This window comes from Chiloscyllium punctatum, chromosome 2 (assembly GCF_047496795.1).
Source record: "Chiloscyllium punctatum isolate Juve2018m chromosome 2, sChiPun1.3, whole genome shotgun sequence".
In the NCBI taxonomy this organism is placed as follows: domain Eukaryota; kingdom Metazoa; phylum Chordata; class Chondrichthyes; order Orectolobiformes; family Hemiscylliidae; genus Chiloscyllium; species Chiloscyllium punctatum.
Genome location: NC_092740.1, coordinates 157,262,188 through 157,281,825, shown reverse-complemented (window position 1 = coordinate 157,281,825; position 19,638 = coordinate 157,262,188). Strand labels below are relative to the sequence as shown.

The window sequence follows — 19,638 nt, the reverse complement described above, 5'->3', positions numbered from 1 at the left end:
AGCTGCGCAGGAACTTGTTGGATGCTGCCTGAACTGCTGTGCTCTTCCAGCACCACTAATCCAGTACTTGTTGGAATCACCCAGGCCACCCACTGATGATGAGTTTTCGAGCTGTTGCAGCTGGTCATCGTCAGATGTAGTTTGCTGAATCTGTTGTGTTCGACTGTAACAAACAAGAATGAGATCAATGTTACAGTCTAGAAGCTTTGGTGTTGCACCTGACAGTTTTATCCCTTGGAGGATCAGAATAATGAGTAGCTCTTTGAATGCAGCTAGATCAATTATAGAAGGTTGATATTCAGGCTGTTCTTAGCCCAATGTCCTCTGGTAAAACATATACCTACATGCATTTTGAAGTGAAAGACATTGTCTGGAGGGTAAGACAAGCCACACCTCGTACAAGATTTGGATGTGTTGCTGAACCTATTAATGTCTGCAATGGTAGTTATACAGTCAGCAGCTGAAAATGTTGCTGATCTCCAACTTGGGTTCCTCTAGCTGTGTGAGGCTGGTGTTCTCTGTGGGTTTCTCAAGGTCTGCTTTTCTGAAGGATTTAATGGATGTTGAAGCGGTGAACAGTCCCATAAACCTTTCAGCTAAATGAGCTTCAGTGAAATCACATTCCATACCTTTGCAATGACATCTGTATTTTATAGTTACTGTTCCCATTGAGATTATTTATGAAACCTGCCTCATTACACATTACCAGATCTAGACTTGCCTGATCCATGGAAGAGTACACAACTTGCTATTCCAGGAAATTGGCATGAGTGCACTCTATGAATTAGTTTTCCCAATCTCCAGGAAGATTAAACTCACCCATGATGAATGCATTACCTTTTACCCTCATTATCTCCTGATTTATTTTCTCTCCTATAGCATAGCTACTGTTAGGGACAGTGTACAGATGACTCCCACAAGATATTCTTCTTGTTATTATTTGTGGTTCCACCTGACCCATAATAATTTTTTGCTCTTGTACCTATTCCATCTCATACTAACAATGCAACCTCACCACTCTTCCGTTCTTACTTGTCCTTTCGAAAAGTTGAATATTTAGTTCCCAATTTTGATCTCCATGTAAGCATGTCTCTTTAATGGCTAAAGATCATAACCATTAACCTCTATTTGGGCATTTTTAAAATTTTGGTCTGAATACCACACATATTTAAGTAAACAGCCTTTCATTTGTCTTTTTACTTCCTCCCCTCCAACCCTAATTGCTGTTGTTTTCTTAAGCTTGCACACTCTGTCTATTCCTGCATTCTGGGTGTCATCATCAAAATAGTTGTCCTTCAATGCCGCTGTTTCTTATGTTTTGTAAATCTTCACCCTCTCAAGCTCTCCAATCTTCCCCCCCTAATTAGTTTAACTCCTTCTCCCAAGCCCTGGAACATCTCTTTTCTAGCTCAGTACGAGTGCCAGTGTCTCATTAGCTGAACCACCTTCTCACACTTTAAACCACACGTTCAATGCCAGGCATATGAGATGCTTGCCTTTTTCAGTTGAGTTATAGACTAGAAGAACAAAGAGCTGTACAGAATTTTGGTGAGGCCACAGTTGGAGTACTGTGTACAGTTCTGGTCCCCACACTGCAAGAAGGATGGGATTGTACTGGAGGAGTTGCAGAGAAGATTCTCCAGGATGTTGCTTGGGAGGGAGCACATCAGCGATGAAGAGAGGCTGGATAAGCTCAGGTCATTTCCTTTGGAGCAGAGAATGCTGAGAGGGGACCTAGTGAAGGTGTCTTAAGATTACGAAAGGTGTGCGATATCCAGCCTTTGAATCCAGTACTTGGTTCTGTGGCCAAATGCCTATTCAGTTTTGAATCAGGATGATGTGAAGCTGTATTTAAACAACTTCATGAAAGAAGACTGTTTTCTACCTTTTTTTTTCTAATTCAGCAAAATCACACACTTTAAAGGTTTAATCAGCAATTACTTTTCTGTCTCTGTTTGTTTTCTTCTTGTTGATAAATTAGGGTACCTCTGATTTTTCACTGTCTCTCTGCTGTGGTGTAGTGTAATGTTGCCTCAGTAAATTACATTAACCCAGAATGTTTGAGTAACGTGTGAGCAGACTCTACATTATAGCAAAATTTTCTGTTACTTCTTATAAAAATGCATCCGTGCATTCCTGTACAGAGATGTAGTGATCAAGGCTACTGAGAGAATACACAGATGGTCACAGTATGTACTGACAGGGTCATTCTTTTCAAATGCAACCAGATGTGGCATAGAATCCTTACATTGTGGAAAGAAGCCATTTGGCCAATCAAGTCTGGACTGACCCTTTGAAAAGCATCCCACTCAGACACAGTACCCCAACCTATCCCTGTAACCATGCACTTCCTATGGTTAATCCACTTAGCCTGCATATCCCTGAACACTGTGTGCAACTTAGCATGGCTAATCCACCCTAACCTGCACATCTTTGGACTGTGGGAACGAACTGAAGCATCCAGAGGAAACCCACGTAGACACGGACAGAATGTGCAAACTCCACACAGACAGTCACCTGAAGTTGGAATCAAACTGGAGTCCCTGGCGCTGTGAGGCAGCTGTGCTAACCAATGACCGACCTTGTAGCCCTAACAATGGGCATTTACAATTTTTCAGGAAATGGGAGTAGAGCTTCCTCATGCTCACTTTTATTGGATATATTAACTAGCAATGAAAAATGGGGATCAACAAAATGTATTTATTGTCAGCAAAATATTGCAGATCCCGTGAAGTAGCAATCAGGTAACCACAGGCACTGCCCATTGTTACTGAGACACCTCCTGATGGGGTATAATGCCCCAATCCCCCAACAGCAGCGATGCCATTAATCAGTTACTTAAGGGTCTCAATTAGCCTCCTGGAGTAGGTCAGAGTTCAGAGTCTTTAATTAATGTCCCCAGTGTATTATTTGTCCAGTAAATTTGAAGTTTTAAATTTGATATGCATTGCTAGATTAGACTGGATTCTTTACAGTGTGGAAACAAGCCCTTCTCAACCAGTCCGCACCAACCCTCCGAAGAGTAACCCACCCAGACCCATCTCCCTCTGACTAATGCACCAAACACTATGGGCAATTTAACATGGCCCATTCACCTAACCTGCACATCATTGGACTGTGGGAGGAAACCGGAGCACCCAGAGGAAACCCACGCAGACACAGGGAGAATGTGCAAACTCCACACAGTCAGTCACCCAAGATAGGAATCGAACCCGGGACCCTGGTGCTGTGAGGCAGCAGTGCTAACCACTGTGTCATCGTGCCGCCCCAAATGGTAATCACCGATAACCATCCCGGAACTTCAGGACCAAATTCTGTTATATTTTTAACAATTGACTAAAATAATCACAATATTTTTAAAAAGTGGCTTGAAACACAAATGTAGAATTTTTTAACTAAACATAATTGCTAATGTTGATTAATAAAATCTATTCACTTGGGAAATGAACTTATGAGCACAACAATAAAAATTAGTAACTGTCTTCAGTTTTTCAGGTGAAGGGGAAAAGTAAACCTTGAATTTTGTATGGAAGCTGGCAGCTAATCTGTACCTTGTATAAGTACTCGTTGTTCATCTCCAGGTAGGGACATAGAAGCTAAAAATGGCTGCCCCAAACTTAGCCAGCCTCCTGGTAATTGTAATACTAACAACAGGAATCAGGTCATTGGTGAGGCAGCTGCTAAAGAAAGGAGGGGATTGAGTTAAGATCGAAAAGTCAAGTACTTGTCGTTCTGCTATAATGCGCGTTTTATCAACATGTATTCACTATAATATGATTGACAAATTGGGAACTTTGTTTCAAAAGCATAAACTTTTAAAACATATGTTGGCTGTAACGTGATTACATCGCCAGCACTTTATGCGCTGTTTCTAAAGTGTGATTTTTCTATAACACAGTGTTACACAAAAACACATCCATCGCATTATAGAACCTATACAGATCAAGTTATTGACACTGAGTTCCATAGACAGAGAAGTCTCACGCTGTCTCTGACAGGAGGGGCCAACTGGTCAGAGTTAATAAGACAAGTTTAAATCTTTGAATCTGTTAGAGATATCATAAAGAAACATCAGGTCTCTTTCTGCTACGTTAACCTCCCTCTCCTGATCTCCGACTAGACCCTCTCCCTTTCCCTTTGCTCACCGGGTAATCAGTCTGATTTAGATCAGAGAAATATTGATTTGTTTAAAGTCCTGCATTAAGATCAAAAAGTCCCCTAAGCCAATTTAGCATGCTCCAATTCTCAGTGAGTTCTGATGGCAGAATTTAATTTTGACCTTGGGACAGGGCTGCAAGATGAGTAGATGGAGTACCATGTGACTTCTGATTCAGTTGGGCTAGGAAAGGTCAAGTGCAGCCTTTTAAAAAGAATGTTAATTGGATGTGAGTATCATTACTTGGGCCAGCATTTATTTCCCTTGCGGATTTGTCCTTGGACTGAGTGCCATTTAGGAATCCTTTAAGAGTCAGTCACATTGTTGTGGGTCTGGAGTCCCATGTAGGCAAGACCAGGTAAGATGGCAATTTTCAGATGGAAGAGTTAAAATAATCCATGAAGCACAGATCACAAAAATCTCTAACTTGTCATTCCTGCTTTAAGTGAGGGTCAGCAAGTGGAACACCACAGTAAAAGTGATCCCATTTTAGCCAGGAGAAAAATGATTTTCACTTGCTTGCTATCGTTAGGTCATCAGATGTTTATTGTTTAGGAGCTGAGGTGATGGTGCTACTCTATCTCTGCACAGTTCTCTGGAAACACTCTGAAATGGCTTTCTTCCCCTTGTATCCTGCATAAAACTGCATAATGAGATCATTAAAATGCTTGGATTCTCTCTTCATTCCACAATTAAAGCAGAATTGAGCACACACTTGATAGGCTGCAATCAGATACTTCCCATGATACACTCAGCTGGAGGTGTTTAAATCACACATACACCCGCTGATTGTAAATCATGGCAGGTAGATGTTGGGTCAAATATTGGAAGAGAAATCACTTATTGAGCCCCCAGGAAGTTGCTGATCCTTGAATTTAGGAATGATTGCAACAACACAAAGAGTTCCCCATCTAGCACTCAGCGATTTACTTACATTTTGCACAACAGCTTCAGTTCTGACTCTTCAATGTTCAGATAATCCAATCACATTAATTCTGCATGGTTAGTGATAAATTTCACCATATTGGCTGTGTCAGTTTTAGGATACAGTTTGCTTATTATTTTAAGTTCTAGGTTGAGACATGTTACTCACAACAGTAACCGGGGAGAGGAGAAAGGGCGAAAACTCAACAATTCACTTTTTCATTTTACATTTTGCAATGGCAAAAATGTTATTGCTCGTTGCCATTTTGATTAGTGACCATTTAAATGTTTAAAAATGCCATAAAATAAACAAGATGCCGAAACAAAAATGAACATATTCTTCTGCAATTTAGAAATAAGTTATGGCTTTCCTGCAGGTGGAACTTATGGAAAATTAACACTCCATTTCTTTCACTCTTGTCTTTAACATAAAGAAAGAAGACTTACATTTATATACTAATATTCTTGTACCCCAGAATTTTTTTTAAAATTCACTCGGATGTGTGTGTCACTGGCTGGCCCAACATTTATTGCCCGTCCCTAGTTACCCTTGAGAAGGTGGGGATGAGCTGCCTTCTTGAACTGCCGCAGTCCACCTGCTGTGGGTTGACCCACAATGCCATTAGAGAGGGAATTCCAGGATTTTGCCCCAGCGACAGTGAATGAACGGCTAATATTTCCAAGTCAGGATGATGATTGGCTTGGAGCCCCTTGCAGGGAATGATCTCCCATGTATCTGCTGCCCTTGTCCTTCTCAATAGAAGTGGTCACATGTTTGGAAGGTGCTGTCTAAAAATTCTGGTGAATTTCTGGAGTTCACCTTGTAGATTGTATGCACAACAGTATTTACGTTGTAGCTAGAGGACTGCTTCTCAAGAATCAACAACCATTTTTCACACAACACGTTTGCATAAACAGCATTCTAACAATTTGCAATATCGCCTGTTTTATTGAAGAGCTTACCAAGGAATAGATGTTGGTGAAGGCACCTTAAGATTGCCCCTGCTTTTAGTTTAGTATATGAAATCTTTTCAGTCGATGTGGGTCTTTGATTTAATTTCACATCTGAAAGATGGCACTGCAGCAGGGTAATAATCCTTCAATGCTGTACTGAGATGTCAGCCTGGTTGGATTTTAAAAGTAGCAAAAGGGTGATTTAAAAATTGCACTACTTATGTGATATAAAGGAAGGTGTAAGCCATAATCCTTTAGTGACTGAAGCTTTGACAAAAGAGACAAGGAGAGGTTTACAGTTGATTACCACAGCAGTTCCTATGGGACACATTTCAGTGATGATTTCATTGCATTTTAGATGTTGCCCACTTTGAATTACATCATTTCATTTGAGTTCTTGGCAGTCATGCAAGAACCCCTTTGGTTTTAGCTTATTAAAAACATAGTAACATAAGGATTGTGTACACTGAACAGCAATTTATTCAATTAAAGTACTACGTAACAAACTTGTTAATAAACTTGACGTTTGTTGGATTAAGGGGCATTGGCAGTGTGTGACCCCTGAAGAATACTGGATCTGAACATTAACTATTTTCTCTTAACAGATGTGGGTAGACCTGCTGAGTTTTCCCAGCAATTCCTGCTTCTGTTCCTAATTTCTTTTTAACTCAGTGTGGTTACGAAATTGGCCAAGGGACAGTAAACAGAGTAGTAGTGAACTCAATGTGTAATGTAAAATATTGTGGATGATGGAAATCTTAAATAAAAACAGGAAAAGGTTGGATATATTCAGCAGATCTGACAGAATCTGTGAGAGAGAGAAACAGAGTTAACGACCTTCAGAAGAATTGCAAGTAGTAATTACTTTGTTCAGACTGGAGGTAAATAGACAGTAGTGCTCCTTAAGGGTTGGTAGGACTACAACTAGAATCATAGAATAGACTCATCTAGCACAGAAACAGACCCTTCAGTCCAACTCGTCCATGCTAACCAACGTTCCCAAACTATACTAGTTCCACTTGCCTGCATTTGACCCATATTCCTGATGAAGGGCTTTTGCCCGAAACGTCGATTTTACTGCTCCTCGGATGCTGCCTGAATCTGGTTTCCAGCATCTGCAGTCATTGTTTTTACCATATCCCTCTAAGCCTTTCCTATTCATGTATCTGATCAAATGTCTTTTAAATGTTGTAACTGTATCTGCAGCTACCACTTCCTCTGGCAGCTCATTCCACATACATATCAGCCTCGATGTGAAAAAGTTGCCTCTCAGGTTCCTTTTAAATCTTTCTTCTCTCACCACAAAAATATGTCCCTTAGTTTTGAACTCCCCCACCCTACAGAGAAGACTTTTGCTATCCACTTTATCTGTATCCCTCATGGTTTTACAAGCTTCTATAAGGTCATCCCTCAGCCTCCCACGCTTCAGGGGAAAAGAATTCCTTCAAGATATGTTAATGATCTAAACATTTCTTGTAGAGGGGATACAGAAAGAATGTTTCCTTTATGTACGAGCATAACCAGAGGCCAATAATAGAAGACATTCACCAAAACATCTAACAGGGAATTCAAGAAGAAACTTATTTAACCAAAAATAATAACAATGTAGAATTCACAACCATGGAGAGTGGTTGAAGTGTTTATTATGGGTGCATTTAAGAGAAAACTGTGCAAGCATTTTAGAAAAAGTGAATAGATAGAGAAAATGTTCAGATGGAGCTTAAACATAGACAATTAGGTTGAATGGCCTGCTTCACCCACTCTGTATCCTATGTAATCCTATATAATCATATGTAATCCTATATAATCCTATGTAACTGGAATTCTCCCTGAAGCAGGGAAGCTGACAGAAGTTTTAATAGCTTTCTTTAAATAACGAGAGATTTTGAAGGAATAAATAAACAGAAATATTTCACGAGCAGATTGATCAGTAATCAGCAGTCAAAGACTTAAGGTATTTGACAATAAAACTAGAAGCAAGATGAGATAAATTTTATATGATCTGGAATTCACAGTCTGAAAGTGTGATGAATGCATATTCAAAAGCAGTCATTTTCAAGTGGAAATTGGATAAATATTTGATTGGGATGATTTATAAAGCTGAAGAAAGGACAAGGACTAGTACTTGTTGGAGTAAATAACCTCCTATTGCCCTCAATCATTCTATGATTGCATGAAAACTCAAATGTTTTTCAGCTATCTCATGCGAATTTCTTTAAAAAGAAAGAAAGAATTAAGGCACAACAAAACAAATCTTTGTAAAAATTGCTGGAAAAGCTCAGCAGGTCAGGCAGCATCTCTGGAGAGAAAGCAGAGTTAATGTTTCAGATTGAGTGACCCTTCCTCAGAACTGAAACTGAGAACTTAGTTCTGAGAAAGCGTCACTCAACCCAAAATATTACCCTTGATTTGCCTCCGCAGTTACTGCCAGACCTGCTTAGCTTTTCCAGCAATTTCTTTTTTTTCTCTCTGATTTATAACCTCCACAGTTCTTTCGGTTTTTATTTTGTAAAGAAATATCCTTGTGTGTAAAGTGGTGTGTGTTGTACAAGAGCTAGAACTTGGTTAAGATCAAAGCTTGCTGTATTTTAATAGCATCATATAGAGTTAACAGAGAGGAATTATCACAATAGTGCAATCAATTATTCATTGTTAGTTTTGAATAATGAATTAAGGGTAGTAGCCAAAGATTTTAAAGTACACAAGTAATTTTGTAAGCATGTTTAGCAACATTCAGTCTCTGGTTTGTCTTTTAGTTCAATTTTTTTTTAACCACAAGCTATTGATAATTTAAGTCAATGCTTACTGTTATTCAGTCATGCAAGGAAGTAATACTGGAGGCTGATACAAAATCATAATGTGTCTGGTTTCTGTCGGACTTAAAGCCAAGGCATATTTCAGATCAATCACAATGGATACCTTTGAGAAGTTGTTACGAAGTTAATATTCATGGTTTCTATCAGTACATATTTGTGGAATGCAATTTGTCCAGCTCCTTAACGATAAAAATGGTGGTTCACATGCTATTACAAAGAAAGACTGAAACAGTAAGAATTATGGTATCTGGAGAAAACATCAGTGACGCATTATAGCCACATTCCCCATGTTATAGGAGGGATGCGACTGTGTGGAGAGGAGATTTCTCAGGAATGTTAATTGGATGTGAGTGTTTCAGTTATGAAGGGGGATTGGACAGACTGGGGCTGTTATCCTGGAAACATGGAGAGTGAGGGAAGACATCACTGACATGTATAAAATGATGAGGAGCATAGACAGGGTAGACAGGAAGTAACTATCCTCCTTGATGGAGGGATCAATGACCGGGAGCCTAGGTTTAAGGGAAGGGGCAGGATGTTTAGAGGGAGATGTGAAGAAAACTGTTTTCACTCGGAGGATGGTGAGAATCTGGAACTCACTGCCTGTGAGGGTGGGAGAGGCAGAAACCCTCATCTCATTAAAGCAGTGTTTCAATGTGCACTTGTAATGACAAGGCATTCAAGGCCATGAGTCAAGGCTATGAGTCCTTTTCGCATCAGAGAGCAGTGGGAGCTGGACGGAAGTGAAGGCGGAGCGCAAAACCGGTCGGGAAGGTAAGTGATTGTTATTTGAGTGGGTGTGTTCTAGATTCCAGGTCCTACAAAGTAGGGTCTCCCTCCCTCCCTCCTCCTCTAACCTAAATTAAAGGTCCACAGACTTGCCCCAAAAAGACGGTCCAAGGAAGTTCCTGTGGATTGAAGAGTGAGGCTTTAGCTCAGGAGTCTTTGACAAGGAGGTTGAGTGAAGTGATTATGCCACAGTTGAAGAGGGTGAAGACATGACTGCCAAGCTGGTTCAGTGTGCTACGTGCTTGATGTGGGAGGTCAACGACTCTGGTGTGTCTGGCTCGTATAAGTGTGGAAAGTATGTGCACGTTCAGCTACTGACAGAGCATATTGCAGCACTGATGAAAGAACTCGAGGACCTTAGGCTCATCTGAAAGAACAAGATCTTTCTGGACAAGACCTTCAGCGAGGTTATTACATCGATCATACCAGAAGAGAGCAGAAGAGAGCAGACGATGAGGAAGGCAGAGAGGAGACAGGTGCAAGAGGCCCCAGGGGAAGTACCTGTCAGGAACAAGTTGAATCTTTTGGAAGCAGTAGAGATAGATGACATTGCCAGTCCACGAGGCAGCCAGGTCTGTCAGCCAAAGGTTGGCGTGGAGGCAGAGTGGAAGAGTCTGACATTGCACAGAGCTGTGGTAATAGGAGACTCCATCGGGAGAGGAACTGACCGGGGTTTTTGTGGCAGCAGACGGGACTTAAGGATGGTGTGTTGCCTTCCTGGTGCCAGGGTTAAAGACATCACAGACCGAGTGCAGGAAATCCTCAAGGACAAAGGTGAAGAGCCAGAGGTGGTGGTACATGTCGGCACAAATGATGTCGGGAAGAAGAGGAGGAACATACTACAGCGGGACTTTGGAGAACTAGGAAGAAGGCTGAAAAGCAGGACGTCCAGGGTGGTTATCTCCAGTTTGCTTCCAGATCCTCAGGCTGGAGAGGCCAGAAACAGGGAGATAATGGACTTGAACGTGTGGCTGGGGAACTGGTGCAGGAAGCAAGGATTTAAATTCTTGGATCACTGGGGTATGTTTTGTGGTAAGCATAAATTATACAAGAGAGATGGTTTGCACCTTAATAGGTTAGGGACCAGCATTCTGGCGGGCAGGTTTGCTAATGCAACACAGCTATGTTTAAACTAAGTAGCGGGGGGGGGGGGGGGGGGGAGGGGACAAACTGGATGTTTAAGAAGGAAATTGAAGGGAAAGTTAGAACAGGAGAAGTCAAGAAAGACAACTGTATCAATGAGGCAGAAAACTCAGAAAGGGATTATGTTGTAAGGTTGAGTGAAATAGGAGTTGATGGGAAGGGTGAGGGCAGTAACAAATTAAAAATACTATATATCAATGCACAAAGCATTAGAAATAAGATGGATGAGCTTGAGGCTCTTTTGGAAATTGGCAGATACGATATTGTGGGGATAACTGAGACGTGGCTTCAAGTGGACAGGGCCTGGGAAATGAATATTCAAGGCTACACGTGCTATCGTAAGAACAGACTGACGGACAGAGGGGGTGGGGTGGCCATGTTGGTAAGGGATGATATTCAGTCCCTTGCATGGGGGGACCCAGAGTCAGGGGGTGTAGAGTCAGTGTGGATAGAGCTGAGAAATACTAAGAGTAAAAAGACCCTCTTGGGAATCATCTACAGGTCCCCAAACAGTAGTCTGGATGTCGGATGTAGGTTGAATCAGGAGCTGAAATTGGCCTGTCGCAAAGATGTTACTACAGTTGTTATGGGGGATTTCAACATGCAGGTAGACTGGGAGAATCAGGATGGTATTGGACCTCAAGAAAGAGACTTTGTGGACTGCCTCAGAGATGGATTCTTAGAACAGCTGGTGCTGGAGTCGACCAGGGAGAAGGCAATTCTGGATCTGGTATTGTGCAACGAACCAGAATTGGTCAGCGACCTCGAAGTGAAGGAGCCATTGGGAAGTAGTGACCATAATACGATAAACTTCAATCTGCAATTTGAGAGGGAGAGGGTATAATCGGAAGTGACAATATTTCTGTTGAATAAAGGGAACTATGGAGCTATGAGAGAGGAGCTGGCCAAAGTTCAATAGTGCAATACCTTAGCAGGGATGATCGTGGAGGAACAATAGTGGATATTTCTGTGTATAATGCAGAAGGTGCAGGATCAGTTCATTCCAAAAAGGAAGAGAGATCCTAGGAGGAGGCATGGGTGGCCGTGGCTGATGAGGGAAGTTAAGAAACATATAAAGTCAAAAGAGAAAAAGTATAACATAGCAAAGATAAGTGGGAAAACGGAGGAATGGGAAGCTTTTAAAGAACAACAGAGGGTTACTAAGAAGGAAATACGCAGAGAAAAAATGAGGTACGAAGGTAAACTGGCCAATAATATAAAGGAGGATAGTAAAAGTTTTTTTAGGTATGTGAAAGGCAAAAAAAATGGTTAAGACTAAAATTGGGCCCTTGAAGACAGAAACAGGGGAATATATTAAGAGGAACAAAGAAATGGCAGAAGAATTGAATTGGTATTTCAGATCTGTGTTCACTGAGGAAGACACAAGCAATCTCCCTGAGGTAACAGTGGCTGAAGGACCTGAACTTAAAGGAATTTATATTTGACAGGAATTGGTGTTGGAGAGACTGTTGGGTCTGAAGGTTGATAAGTCCCCGGGGCCTGATGGTCTACATCCCAGGGTACTGAAGGAGGTGGCTCGAGAAATCATGGATGCATTGGTGATTATTTTCCAGAGTTCGATAGATTTGGGATCAGTTCCTGCGGATTGGAGGGTGGCTAATGTACCACTTTTTAAGAAAGGTGGGAGAGAGAAAGCAGGAAATTATAGACCAGTTAGTCTGACCTCAGTGGTGGGAAAGATGCTGGAGTCAATTATAAAGAATGAAATTACAACACATCTGGATAGTAGTAACAGGATAGGACAGAGTCAGCATGGATTTATGAAGGGGAAATCATGCTTGACTAATCTTCTTGAATTTTTTGAGGATGTAACTCTGAAGATGGATGAGAGAGATCCAGTAGATGTAGTGTACCTGGACTTTCAGAAAGCTTTTGATAAAGTCCCACATAGGAGGTTAGTGAGCAAAATTAGGGGCGTGGTACTGGGGGCAAAGTACTAACTTGGATTGCAAGTTGGTTGGCTGATAGGAAACAAAGAGTAGTGATAAATGGCTCCATTTTGGAATGGCAGGCAGCGACCAGAACTGGGACCGCAGCTTTTTACAATATTTGCTAATGATATAGAAGATGGTATTAGTAACAACATTAGCAAATTTGCTGATGATACTAAGCTGGGTGGCAGGGTGAAATGTGATGAGGATGTTAGGAGATTACAGGGTGACCTGGACAAGTTAGGTGAGTGGTCAGATGCATGGCAGATACAGTTTAATGTGGATAAATGTATGGTTATCCACTTTGCTGGCAAGAACAGGAAGGCAGATTACTACCTAAATGGAATCAATTTAGGTAAAGGGCCAGTACAGAGACATCTGGGTGGTCTTGTACACCAGTCAATGAAGGCGAGCATGCAGATACAGCAGGTAGTGAAGAAGGCTAATAGAATGCTGAAAATGTGTTGCTGGAAAAGTGCAGCAGGTCAGGCAGCATCCAAGGAGCAGGAGAAAGGACGTTTCCGGCATGAGCCCTTCTTCAGGAATGAGCCCTTCTTTGGGCTCATGCCCGAAACGTCGATTCTCCTGCTCCTTGGATGCTGCCTGACCTGCTGCGCTTTTCCAGCAACACATTTTCAGCTCTGAACTCCAGCATCTGCAGTCCTCACTTTCTCCTCCTAATAGCATGCTGGCCTTCCTAACAAGAGGGATTGAGTATAGAAGCAAAGAGGTTCTTCTGCAGCTGTACAGGGCCCTGGTGAGACCACACCTGGAGTACTGTGTGCAGTTCTGGTCTCCAAATTTGAGGAAAGACATTCTGGCTATCAAGGGAGTGCAGCGTAGGTTCACGAGGTCAATTCCTGGAATGGTGGGATTACCTTACACTGAAAGACTGGAGCGACTGGGCTTGTATACACTTGAGTTTCGAAGACTGAGAGGGGATCTGATTGAGACATATAGGATTATTAAAGGATTGGACACTCTGGTTCGGCACTCACCCATCAGCGGAAACGGAGGACACAGCTTAAAAATATGGAGTAGACCATTTAGGACAAAGATGAGGAGAAACTTCTTCACCCAGAGAATGGTGGCTGTGTGGAATGCTCTGCCCCAGAGGGCAGTGAAGGCCCAGTCTCTGGATTCATTTAAGAAAGAATTGGAAAGAGCTCTCAAGGATTGTAGAATCAAGGGTTATGGAGATAAGGCAGGAACAGGATACTGATTAAGGATGATCAGCCATGATCATATTGAATGGTGGTGCAGGCTCGAAGGGCAGAATGGCCTACTCCTGCACCTATTGTCTATTGTTTATTGCTGGAAAATGGGTGTGGAATAGTGAGTTGGTTGATTTTCACTCGTGCAGATGCAATGTGTCAAAGGGATATTTTCAGTGCTATGGGTCTCTGTGATTCTCTCTATGATCATAGAATCATACAGTATAGAAGAGGTCATTCAGATCATCGGGTCTGCACTGTCAAAAATATATCACTACACCAGTCCCACATTCTGAGTGTAAGTGTTGGAGGAAACACAGTCCAGTGCAGCTAAAGGAACATACTCTAACTATATTGTCCGCCAGCACTGATAGTTTTCTGTTGACACAATTTATCTCCTATTTTACGGTGGGCATTGTAATTGAGATCCATGCAGTGTTTAGTTTTTATAGAATACTCACCTCCATCGATAGCCCATGTGAAAGTATCAAAGCCAGTATTCTTAAGCACATCAGTGAGTTTTTTTACTTCACTCACCAGCCAACCAAATTAATGCTCAACTCCAAAAAACAATCTGGGTAATGCGGAAGGGAAGTTTGATCAAACAAAATTTAATTTATTTGTCCACATCTTATCACATCTGAGACAGTTGTGGTCTTGGATTAGGATTTCACTTTTAGCTGTAATCCATACTGCAGACTCTTCATTCAGGTTTATGCCCGAAACGTCGATTCTCCTCCTCCTTGGATGTTGCCTGACCTGCTGTGCTTTTCCAACTTTTTGATCTTGGTTCCATTCAGATGAACCATGAGTAAACCTTGGCTTTCTTGGTAGCATTAGTAATGGAGATTGCCTATAAGATTTTCAATATTTTCATTTTTATTTTCAGGAGGTCAGAACAATTGAGCTTCTTCATTTTTGAGCCTGAATACCACCGTCTGTTTTCACACAAAGGCTGTGAAATGTCCAAAAAACAATGGTGCCTCAGTGGATTCATTGCTGAGGAGAAGATCAATAAGGCAATAAAATTGGAGGAGAAACTGCTGTTAAAAGGGGATTATGTGCTACAAGGGATGTTCTCATCTTGTAACATTGATTTAAGATGAACAGAACTCGTGATGAAATGGAAGTTTGCATCTTTTGACCAGGTTTCCCACTGACAGTGGGAAATCAGATCAGTGTTTGTTGAATTTAAGCGGCAAATACTTGAACAGAAATTGATACTTGGAGCAAAATACTAATCTAACAGTAGCACCCAGGCAACATTGTGGAGAGATTATCTTGGTTTCTGCCTGGATCCTGACTATAAGAACTTTTTTAAAAAAAAGGCAAGTTGAAGCCCATCACTGGAAAAGGACCCTATCAGTATTTATTAATAATTATTTGCATGTTAATAATTGGAGGAACGTCTTGTGGGAGGCAGAACAAGTATACTCTTGAACCTACTCGATGTTGGAAATTTGATTCCACCCACATAAGCCATATTTCAGAATTTCCAGGGGTATCCTTCAGAGTCAGGTTTGTAAGCAACAATCAAATGAGCCTGAGCTGAGTATTCCTTGCCTCATGCTGCATGTTTCCAATTGGAAATTTTCAGCAGGAGCCCCTAGTTGCCAAGATCCAAACAGGATGTTGCTGGCAAACAGGAGAAGCCGACGTCTTGGTTTTTCTGAGATTCACTGGTGCTCAGTAGTGAATGGGGATGTTACTAGATCGTGTGATAAAGGCCATCGGTAAATCGTAGGACAGCTGGATATCAGTGGGAAACCTGGTCAAGCGATGCAAACTTCCATTTTATCATAAGTTCTGTTCATCTTAGATCAATGTTACAAGATCTCTGTTTTGAAAACATTCATCCATTTCCAGGCTTGAAATCCACTCTTGAAATTCCTTTACATGTACTATATGCTTGTTCAGTTTTATTAGGGAAGCTCAAATTCATTTCTGTTAAAGATTTAATGTGGAAGCCAAATGTCAAGATGTTTTGTACCCTATATGGAATTCCAAGAAAAGTATTATTAGCTGTGTTATCATTGTTCCTGTTTCCAGAAATAATCTGGAGATGATTATCAAAAAATTCAATGTTGAGTGTTTATCGAAGTACGTTATTTAATGGTAAAGCAAGTTATTCAGAAGACTGCATGACTCATATTGAATAAATCAGCACACGTTAAATCAACCCGAACTTGAATTGAAGAACTATACTTTTGTAGGTAAACATTTTTCATTTGTTTACAAGCACAGTTTAACGATAAAAAGTTGTACTAAACACATTTAATGCCGACAGTACATGATGAAAATAATATGTAGTTCTGCAGCATAGCAAATCATGTTGATAATCACAAGTGTTTAGTTTTCAAATACCACAGTTACCAGAGAAGATTATTTACCACTTGGTTATTCTTTAAGCACAGGCTCTAAAAGCTGTAATTATCCTTTTTTGTTCCCGAGGTAGCACTTACAGTGGAAACTTTAATTCTTTTGCTAAAAGATTAAAGGCATCAGTTATCATTTTCCAGCATACCACGTGGGAGCATCTGGCAGATGATATGCAGATGCGAGAGAAACTGAAGTTCAGACAAGGACATTCATTTTCCACGATAAATTTCTTTGAGTTAAAAGCCTTTGGGCTGGAATTCCTGAGGCCCCAGTATTATTTTTATTGGGTGTGTCTCAAAGATCGCGAGTGAGCTAATAATGCTATGAATGTTTTAACATTTAACATGGAGGAGAATTAGAGGGAAAAATTGCCAGTGGATCTTTAGAATGTGGAAATGGGAAGTGATCTTTGAAAGGGCAAGGGACCATAGCAGAGGTTTGGGAGAAGTGGGAGAGGGGTGCTGTAGCAATTAGACATTAGGAAGTGTCAAACGAGTCACATGAAAAACATGAATTAGAATAATTATAAAATTCTGATCCTGATTGAGTCAGAATGAATAATAACAGCTACTGAAGCTGGTTTTAGCCAGCGTCCCTGCCTATATGAAACAATACAATTGAACAATCAGTATAATAGATTTTCTTTATCATCACTGTCTTCTAGTTCTCCAACCTCTTGCTGCTCTGCCACTATTTGACCGAGTGCCAGCATTTGTTTCACTGAAAGGAGAAAGACAAGAGTTGTGGTTAGGCAAGAGGAACAAAAGCGAGGGGTGTACGCTTTTCTTTCATCTTATAATGTATAACAAGGCAGGTTTAATAAGTGATCTCTGTAAAGAAAAACTCCACAAAATAGTGACTAATGCAATAGAATTTAGTATTTTAGTTTGAGAGTGAAAATCCGTGGTAAACCTAGATGAGGAAATTTACAAACGAATGAGGATGGAGGAATGTCTTCACCCAAAGGGGTTGTGAATCTGTGGAATTCTCTGCCCAGTGAAGCAGTTGAGGCTACCACATTGAATGTTTTTAAGGGAACGATGGATATATTTTTGAACAGTAAAGGAATGAAGGGTTATGGGGGCGGGTAAGTGGAGCTGAATCCACAAGAAAATCAACCATGATCTTAATGAGTGGCACAGCAGGTTAGAAGGGCCAGATGGCCAACTCCTGCTCCTAGATCTTCTGTTCTTTTGTTCTTCTGTTGTTATGTTCTTGTGAGGGCATGATTAGCTGAAGTGGACTTAGAACGGCTTTTAGCAGAAAAGATGATTGATGAACATTGTCAAGCCTTTAAGGAAATTGTTTGTAATTCGCAACAAAGATATGCCCCAATGAGGGGAAATGATTCAAGGAATGAGTTAAGACAACTATGATAAATAAGAACGTTTTGCATAGTATCAGATTGAAAGAAAAAAAATGCAATATGGCAAAAATTAAGGGTAAGCTAGAGGATTGGAAAAGTATTTAAAAAGGGCAAAAATAAATGTTGAAGGTCAACTAACTAGTAATATAAAAATGGACTGTAAGAGCCTCATTAAATATGTAAAAAGAAAGAGAGAGGATAAAGTGAACCTGGCCTCTTAGAGAATGAGGCTGGTGAAATAATAATGGGGAATGAGGAAAGGGCAGAGGAGTTGAATATGTATTTTTCATCAGTCTTTATGGCAGAATATATTTATAGCATTCCAAAATGGCTAAATAATCATGGGGCAAATATAGGATAGTGAATCTGTGAAATTCTTTACCATAAAATTTGGTAGAGGCTGGGTTGTTAAGTGTATTCAAGACTAAACGGACAGATTTGTAATTACAAGCAAAAGCTGAAATTGCCAGCGAAACTCAGCAATTCCGGCAGCATTGGGGACAAGGAAGTGGAGTTAATGTTTTGAGTTTGATGATTTTTCATCCGATTCAGATTCAAAACATTAACTCTGCTTTGTCTCCACAGATGATGCCAGACCTGCTGAATTTATCCAGCAATATCTGTTTTCATTTCAGATCTTTCCAACATCTGCAGTTCTTTGTTTTATTTCAAATTTTTAATCAGTGAGGAAATCAAGGATTATGTGGAAAAGACAGGAAAGTGGAGTTGAGGATTATCAAATCAGCCATGATCTTACTGAGCTGAAAGGACTGTTAGAATCGTAGAATCATATAGTACAGAAAAGGCTCTTCGGCCCATCAAATATATACTGCCAAAAATATACAGCAGACATCTCAATCTCCCAGAGAACTAGCACCAGCAATGCCTTCAGCAAATTCAGGGCTTTTAACATGATCCAATATCAAGGTCCATTCTCAAGCCAAGCTCCTCAACATTGAGACACTGGCTACTGCCAGCCGGCTCCATTTTTTGGACCACAATGTTCATTAGTCTGACCCCAAGACTTCCAAACCATGTTCTCTGCATCACCGCGAGCAATTACCAGGAAGGCAGGGAAAAAAATGCTTCAAGGCCATCCTCAACTGTAACCTCCCCACAATTTTGCCCTAGACCACCCATACTAGCAAGGGGGCAACCACCCATACTGGCAAGGAGATATCACAATAATGCCAACCATTTCCAACATCGCTGAAAGACCGAGGTGAGGGCCAAGTGGAGTCCAGCAGAATGAGGGCGTGAAAGCCTGAGCAGTTCACCCAACAGCATCTTCAAACAGCACCTCCCTCAGTGTCAGCGCTGGAATGTTCCAACACCTCAGGATCAAGAGTTACAGAGAAAGACAGTCATCTTTATGTGAAGAGATTGCCTAAGTCTTGGTGGGGTCTGGCATTTGAAGATGCATTCACTGAGATTGACCTCTCACATGAGGTCTTTGAATGTCATTTGGAACTGGCACTGCATCAGGATCCTTGAGATCAGAGTTCTTGTGTTGACCCAGATGACAATTTGCTTCCATTGCATTCTCAAAGTTTGTTTCAACAGCCAGCTGGAAGAGATGACATTCCTCCAGTCCAACTCCAGCACCAAGGCAGCATTGGAAATCACAAAGAAGGGTTACTGCACTCAAAACATCAACTCTGCCTCTCTTTCTCTCCACAGATGCTGCCAAACCTACTGAGTTTCTCCAGCAATTCCTATTTTTGTGTTGGGAATCATGGGATCATGCCCTGTGCCATGTGTCTTTTTCACATCAAAATTACATTTAGAATGACTTTGAGCCATTTTTAGATGTGTCGGCTCTTCTGACCCATGCCAGTCTGTTGTGGTTCTACACCTTCTGCTCAGGTATGCAGCCACTGTAAAGCACTCTTAATGCTGCCTAGCCACTACAATCATTTAAATGAGTAGGTAGGATCAGGCTTGC

The 19,638-nt window shown here is 41.1% G+C and overlaps 1 protein-coding gene across 1 annotated transcript in view; it reads left to right on the top strand.

Annotated features, from left to right (window-relative positions):
* Positions 1-19,638, top strand: part of LOC140492176 (fibrillin-2-like) — a 320,148-nt gene that overhangs the window by 29,540 nt on the left and 270,970 nt on the right. The gene's annotated exons all lie outside the window — the stretch shown is intronic.